Here is an 8757-nt window from a genome sequence, read left to right on the forward strand (position 1 = left end):
TGTGGTGCTAGGATTGACCCCATTGCCTCACACTTGTGAGGCAAGTGCTCTACCACTGAGCCAGGGGAGAAAAGGCACATGCACAATATATTTGCTATCCCTCACTTAAGCATTCTTAAAGGCTTTCCTGCTGGTGAAAAGTTTTTTAATGACTTTCTCATGGTTTTGATAATTAATCATTATGGAGATCTATGAGTTAGTGCTCACTGCTTCTCTCACCTGTCAATGTCACTATCCAACCCCTTCCCCATTTCCTCAGTCTAATAAGGCAGAATTCTTTACTCAATTTTTAATGGATGAATTCAGGTTTTGCATCCACCTATAGGACCAGTTCCAAAACCACATTCTTATTTGCCCCCTAGTCCTTCTAGGGATAAAATCTTGTCTTAATTTTTGAGTTCTTTTCCCCTGTTCTGTGAGTGAAGCCCTGCATCTAGATGACCACTGATCAAATACATGGATATTGTATATATGATTATTTAACAGCCATTTGTATACCTGTCTCAGAGAGTATGCTCATACTTAGAGATTTATCTAGTGATCTATAGGCCACAGTTAATTTCACAAAGAAAATGCATCTGATTTTGACCCATTCAATCCATTGTTTAAGTAGAAATAAATATTTCTTTTTTTATATTATTTGAAAGAATAGAGGATTTGTGATTAAGAGAGTAGGGAGTCTATACAAGTCATAAGAAGTTGTGACAGAACCAGGTGAGACATGTGGGAGCTGAGTTAAGAGAGAACAGATTGTCCTAGTCTGTTCCTGCTGCTATAACAAAATACCAAAGATGGAAAAACATTCTCAACAACAGAAATGTATTACTTACACTTCTGGAGGCAAGAAGTCCAAGATCAAGACACCAGTAAGTCTGAAATCTGATGAAGGCCCACGTCTCATACTTGACACCTCCTGCTGTGTCCTCACATGGCAGAAGAGAACACACTATTGCCTCATTTACAAGGGCACTGATTCCATGCATCCTCTAATCACCTCCCAAAGGCTGTCACTTAATACCATAGAATTGGTTATTATGTTTCAAACATAGGATTTTGGGAGACACACTGACCTTCAGACTATAGCACAGATACTATGTGAAAATGCAATGAAATATTCAGTGAAGTGCAACAAATGAACAGGTATAAGGAGAACTGAGAGAGAGAGACAGCAGCCCTTATTCCTGGCTGGCTCAATCCTGGCCCCAGTCTTCATGAAGCTTTGCTATAATTAGGGCAAATGGATTCTCTGATATTCTCCCATATTTTTTTCAACATTATTCTCATGCTGGCTTGTAATCAAGTGAGTATTCATGGTTTACTATTTTCAATCATTAAATGACACATTACTAAAACACTGATCATGAAAACTGCCCATCTAAACTCTGTATTTGCAGGTTTTACATCTTGATGGAATATTTTTTTTTCTTAAAGAGAGAGTGAGAGAGGGGAGAGAGAGAGAGAGAGAGAGAGAGAGAGAGAGAGAGAGAGAGAGAGAGAGAGAGAATTTTTAATATTTATTTTTTAGTTCTCGGCGGACACAACATCTTTGTTGGTATGTGGTGCTGAGGATCGAACCCGGGCCGCATGCATGCCAGGCGAGCGCGCTACCGCTTGAGCCACATCCCCAGCCTGATGGAATATTTTTTGAATGCCAGTTAGTTCTATTTACTTATTTTCCAATCAAAAATCACTTTACCTTGGAGTTAACTTGCCTTGGCCCAAAGTCTAAATTTCTATTTTCATCTCAGCCTCCACCATATCTGTCCTAACCTATTGAGCAGGTACAGTATTAGGTCTGAAATATCTCAGGGTGTGAAATTTTCTGATACAGAGATGTAAATTCCAAATATGTAGGATATGGTATAGATAATATTGATTCACAATCATTTTATACTTGATCTATGTAATCTTGAGACTTTGATAATTATAGTATGAATCATAGAAAGCAGCAAAATTTGTCAAATTGGACACACACAATATTAGATACCAGTAAGGTACTGGGTGAATATCAAAGTTAAGATCCAGACCTAATCCTAAGTATTTAGGAAAATAACAAACAAATTAATATTTATGTAGTATAAAAAATCAAAGGACACTAAAATATGTATAACCAATAATAGTAACCCTTATTCCTACCTTTTCCCCTATTTTATAAAGTGGGGAGTTTTGCCTTTATAATAGGTCTGTTGAATAAATATATTAGCATAGCATTTGACTTATAAATATTTAATCATTTCTACCTATCCATCATTAATATTAAGCTATGATTCCTAGCAAAACCCAGAGTGCAAGATAACTCATTTCCATATTTAGCAGAGATCTTCAAGAATTTAAGTTTTCCCCTTAGTTAATGAAAATGAAAAGCCTGAAGTCACTGAGAAATGAACTATCTTGTTTCTTTAACCAAAAGGAGACAAACTGATTAGAAGATGAAACCTTTCCCCTCTTTCCTCCCTCCCTCTGTGTCCTCACGGACCCCACTGGTAAATATGAAGTTGTCAAGTATAAGGCACAGAATATGATGATTTGACCACTGGAGAGAAGTTTACCTAGCAAAGGACCACACTGAATATAAAAGAGAAACTTCCCTTTCACTTTCTAATTAACATTCTTCTTGCTTAACAAACACCAAATGCTTAGGAGACAGGAAGTCATCTGCTTTTGCAATTTGATCATGCCTTCAGATTATCAGGTGATAAATTTGTTATAAGAAATGATAAAAATTGTAATTCTTCCCACCCACACAAATACATAAAACCAATTTCCCTGTTCAGGATCCTGAGAAATAAACATGCCAAGACAGAAAGGCTATTTATCATGGCTGTCATAATTAGGTCCAATTGGGGAAGTCAGTTCTCTTCTGCAAATGACAAACTTCAAGTTCCAACCCAGCAGCGCCATTTTGCAGGACATGTCTAATAACCTCCAGTCATTTATCACTATTCCCAAATGCCAAAATCATCAGAGGCAAGGCAGGTGTTCCTCATTCCAGTTCACTAAACTAAAATCATAGCCAACATTATACCAGTATGAAGATACTGCCTGGTTTTTGATACAAGAACATTTTCAAATAAGATTCCCTCCCTCAGGTTTTTTTTTCCTTAAGCATTGGAAGTACAGTTCATAAAATTATTGAGGTAACATTTTTTTCTGACTTTTGACTTGCCAAGTAGGCAGTGAATTGCTAGCTTTAGCCAAGGCATACACATGTGAATGAGACATTAGAAGACAAGGGGTTCAAAGAAACCCCAGGTATCTCCCATTCTACTTCTGCCTTCACAGTGAAAGGCAGGGAACAATGTGTGGCAGGAGCAATTGTCTGACAAACCACTAGTTAACAGGCTTTGTGCACTGTTTGGACTTATAGACTAAAACAAGAATTGACAATTCTGCTTAAAAATCATAAATATCATGAGAAATATATCATTATTCCAGTTAACAGAAAGGATTAGTTATTGTGTGTGATAACAGAGTGGTTGGTGAAGAGATTCTATTTAATGAGATATTCTAATAAACTGAGGAATGTCTTTGAGTTTTACTTCTCAGGATCAAAATTTTTACTGCTTCCTTTATAACAAGTAGTTTAGTAACCTATTTATGGGTTCAATAAGAAAAAATGGAAGGAGCAGCATATTTGGCATCTAGCCTACTAGCTACAAACTAACTGGGTGTACTTAACTGGGTGTACTTAGGTCTCTGAATATTTTGGACTGTTAATCCTTTTTATTATTTTTGTTGGTACATTATAATATACATAATAGTGGGAAACATGGCATATTTGCAAATATGCACATAATGTTATCAATCTCATTCCTCAGTACCCTTTCATTTCCCTCCCCTCCTCTCCTTCTGCTCTACTTGTTTTCCTCTACTGATCTCCCTATCATTATTAATATTTTAATTAGTGCATTATAATTATATATAAGTAGAATTCATCATGGTATATTTGTACATTGACTTAGCATAATTTGGTAGATTTTGTTCTCCAGTATGTCCCCATGTCCTTCTTTCCTCTCTCTCTCTGAATCCCCTTTCTCTACCATATTGGTCTCCCTTCTATTTTCATGAGATACCTCCCTTTAAAAATTTCTTATTTCTCTCCAGATTCTAAATATGAGAAAAAATATTTGACACTTGACTTTTTGAGTCTGAGTCTGACTTATTTTGTTTAGCATGATATTCTTCAGTTCTATCAATTTATTGGCAAATGACATAATTTCATTCTTCCATGTGGCTGAGTGAAACTTCATAATGTATGTATAGCACATTTTATGTATTCGCTCCTCTGTAGATGGACATCTAGACTGGTTCCATAACTTAACTATTCTGAATTTTGCTACTGTGAACATTGGTATGTCAGTATCACTATTGTATGCTAATTTTTGTGCTTTGGGGTAAATACCATCAAGTGGGATATTTTGGTCATATGATGGGATTTCTTCTTTTGTAAAGTAGAGATAAATATCACTGTCCTTAGAAGAAAGCAGAAAGACAATGCATGTGTGGTTTTACTAGTTTTATATAACAGAAGAAAACAAAACCTCAGAAATGATGAATGACTTTCAGCGTGTTTCACACAGCTAATACATATCAGAGTCAGAATGTGAACCCAGTTGTAGTTGACTTCCAAAGTAGTGTTTATTCCTACTATGCTTTATTAATCTATTTTCTAAGAATAGCACTAGAGTTTGGATTTGAAATATACCTCAAAGGCCCATGTGTTAAAGTCTTGGTCCTCAGCTTGGTGCTTTGAGATGTGGTAGGACCTTTAAATGATGGGGCCTAGTGGAAGGAAGTTAACTCATTGTGCATGTGACCTTGAACAGGATATTATGTCCCAAGCCCTTTCTTATCTGTTTCCCACCCACCATGAAATGAACAGGCCTCTTGTGCCATATTCTTCTGCCATGATATACTATGTTAACACAGATCCCAAGCAATAGGGTCAAGCAACCATGGACTCAAACCAGGAGTCAATATAAATCTTTCCTCCTTTTAAGCTGATTATCTCTGGTATTTTGTCACAGTGACATAAAACTAACTAACAGATAGGAATCCAATCAAATGCTTTGAATGGTTCAAATGGATGAAAGGGTATCAGCTCCTAGGCATTGCCACAGCCCCACTGGCAACTTTCAATCACTGCACTTCATTCATTGTGTTGTTATCTACTTTTATGTCAGTTTCCTCATTAGATTGTGAGCCCTTCAAGGGCAGGGATCATGCTTTATGGATATTTCTATCCCCAGAACATTTTCCAGTGCTCTGCAATAAATTAAGCATTCAGTCAATGCCTTTTGAAAGAAAAGAAGGGAAGCAGGGAGGAATATATGATTCATAAGGTACTTTGGGCTCTGTCTCTGCCCTTACTTCTTTTGTATAACATCTGGAAATAATTCTGACTCTTTGAACCTTTTGAGTTTTAAGTTCTGGATAAATGGGAGTTTACAAGGAAGCCTAACTAATCTGAACTTCTTGAATGTTGTTTTAGTGATAAAACCAGCAATAAGCCCAGCCAACTCTCAGGCCGTGTATCAGCTAATCAATAGGAATGTTCAATCTACACCAAGATTTTCTAACAGCTGTCAAGGCTAACTAATCAGTGATTGTTCAAAAATCACACTGAAGAGAAAACCTTTCTCTTCTCCTGGGGATTTGCTATAAGAAATGACCTTGGGTAGGAATTGAAAGATTCTCCAATGATCTAATTATTATGAGGAAGACTATTTAAAGTGAGGGAGCAGAAAGGAGGAAAAGGAAACTGAGGGACTTAATCATCCTTATTTCTTCCATACAAACAGATGTAAAATATATCAGACCACTAGCCTACCAGATTGTCTATCAGGACTGTAAGATGTTAGGAGAGAAGAAGGGAGAGATGCTTGGGAAAATAGAAGAAGAGAGAGGTAAGCTCAAGAGATAGTAGTGATGTGTGGAGGTTACTCTTCCTGTAGCACATGAAAAAAAAATCACAACTGTTGTCTCCTCTTTAAAATATCCCATAACAGCAATAACAAATTTTAATCACTCTGAGTACATCCCTGTCCCTTAACAATGCCAACCAAATCTTCACCCTTCTTTTATGACCTATCATTTTCACACTCCCATAATTCAGTCCTACTTGTAATTATGGTAAAAGTTCTGTCATTGTTTCCATCAAAAACAGCATTTTCCCTAGATTTTTACTAGTTCAACTGTTTGAAATTCCATAAAGCTCAAGCTTGGCATCAAACATCAGAGGACAGATGATTTTTAAAATGTTGCTCTTTTTATAAACTCAAAACTAATTAAAATCTGTTAAATATTTTTAATTTGGATTTGAGAATATATGCTCATACTTTTGATTTAGAGTTATTTTAATCCTTCATTTAATCATAGGTATTTAAAAATAATATTAGGGAATTTTTAGAGGGAAAGAGGCAAAAGGAGCTACATTTTGTCATCCAACAGGGAAGGGAGGAAGTTGGTAAACGGATCATATGGTGAGGAAATTTGAATAGATGTTTTCAGTTTTTATTTATTTATTTATTTTTGGTACCAGGGATTAAACTCAGAGGCACTTGGCCACTGAGTCACATTCCCAGCCCTTTTTTAAAAATATTTTATTTAGAGACAGGGTCTCACTGAATTACTCAGAGCCTTGGTAAGTTGCTAAGGCTGCTTTTGAACTTGTGTTCCTCCTGTCTCAACCTCCCTAGCCACTGGGATTGCAGGTGTGTACCTCTGTGCCCAGCAAGATTTTATTCTCAATGAAACTTTAGAGAGATATTCCCTTATATATCATTTAAGGAACAGTATGGGTGCACTCTACCCCTTTCCAAAGTAACTAATATGTTGTTCACCTCCATAGAATAGGTTCTCATGACATTGGAGTGATTCAAGTTGCAAAGGCTTTCAAGACTGTATCTACTATCCATTATTTATAGACAGGGTCTCACTGAGTTGCTTAGTACCTCCCTTTTGCTGACACTGGCTTTGAACTCACGATTCTCCTTCCTCAGCCTTCTAAACTGCCAGGATTATAGACATGCACCACCACACCTGGCTGAACACAAGTTTTATACTCTAGAAGAATAGAACTATACTCGTCTTGCAGCACATAGAAAATTCCTTTAATCAGTTTGTGAAAAATAGTTTTATGCTCTCTGCCTTAAGAGTGAATAACATGAGATTATATTTTTAAAAATCTCATTTTGTTATAGGATTTTTATATGTTGTCTTATTTAATCTTTGGGGAAAAATGTGATTTAGGTCAGCATTGCACCAATTTCCAGATGAAGAAATGGAAGAACTGAAATTTGGGTCTATGAAGAAATTCAGCATCTTCAATTTGTCTTCTAAATCTGGCTAGATTATGTATAGGGATAGGGACCTGCAAACATATGTATTAAATTATCAGTCTGTAAGAAAGATTGGCAAAATAAATTAGTCTTAGTTTTCAGTGTGTGTGTGTGTGTGTGTGTGTGTGTGTGTGTGTGTGTGTGTATTCATGTATGTGTTTAATGGGGTAAGGGGAATGAAAGTACAAATTAGACATTCTCTGAATGGTAAAACTTGGGAGCTAAGGAGCTAACCGCCACCTATGGGGCACTAATTCAGCTTTATTCTTTCACGCTGCATCCTATTTTTCACCCTCCCTAGGAGTTGCTTCAGCAGGGGGGAGAAACAAAGAAAAAACACTACTGAAACAGGTCTTTCCAGTATGTTTTCCACAGCAGATTCCAGACTATCTGATTGCTTTGAAAAAAATTCTATCCCTCTGTACCATTAAGACTCATCTCATTCACATTTACCCCTACTCCTGCAGCTTGCAAAGGTATCATGGGCTTTGCTATTCAATCAAGAGGGAAAATTCCGTAGCCTTAGGATGTGCTAAAATATGCCCAGTATCCTGAGGACAGGTAATATAACTTTATTGGCAAAGGCAGCCCAACCCAGAACCTTGCATCTGACTCCTGTGTCTCTGGGAGATAGTCACTCAAGGACTACAAAATGGTCTCACTGCTGTGCCTCAGATCTGGTCCTGTGGGTCAGAAGTGCTGAAAATAAATATCCTTGGCACTGGTTGTCAGAGGAATAAGCTTTCCTTATGTACTTTTCCAGTTCTTTATAGCTTCTCTTTAGTATTTGGAATGAGAATTTCCTTTTCTCCTGGCAGTGAAACTACGGGAACATTTAATACAATTCTTCATCCCTTGCAAGATGTCTCATCCTGTAGAAACTAGAATAACAGTGCTATGCAACCAGTCCCTCCTTAAATCCTTAAGACAATGTTCCTAAATCCCAATTTTCTCCCTCTTAAAGAAAAAGAATCATTCTGATACTTTAAAACAGTAAAGAAGACATTATTGAGGGCAATCACAAATAGTTGTCAAGACTACCAAAACAGAGGAGATAAGACCAGCCTCAACAACTCCTCCCAAAACAGCAAAGGCAGCTGAGAATATTTAGCTAATGAGCAGAACTGGTGGGTCAGTGGATGCAAAATTATTAAGAGGAAACATTTTCCCTAAACTAACTTAAGAGGACTTTTTCTAAAACTGAGTGCTGTAGGCTTAGCAAGGACAGAACTGGGTGGGGGAAGAGGGAAGCAAGTTAGTTTAAGGCCTAAATTAAAGGAAGCCTGAGTAAAATTTGATCAAGGAGAAAGTATTTGTCACCCCCTGCCTTTCATGTAAATTCTGTGCAGTACAGTACCAGTTTTGCAGAAATGGAGATACTTTATGAAAAGATATCCTAACTCCAAAGTTAGTGTCA

The sequence above is a fragment of the Ictidomys tridecemlineatus genome, chromosome X, assembly GCF_052094955.1.
Source record: "Ictidomys tridecemlineatus isolate mIctTri1 chromosome X, mIctTri1.hap1, whole genome shotgun sequence".
In the NCBI taxonomy this organism is placed as follows: domain Eukaryota; kingdom Metazoa; phylum Chordata; class Mammalia; order Rodentia; family Sciuridae; genus Ictidomys; species Ictidomys tridecemlineatus.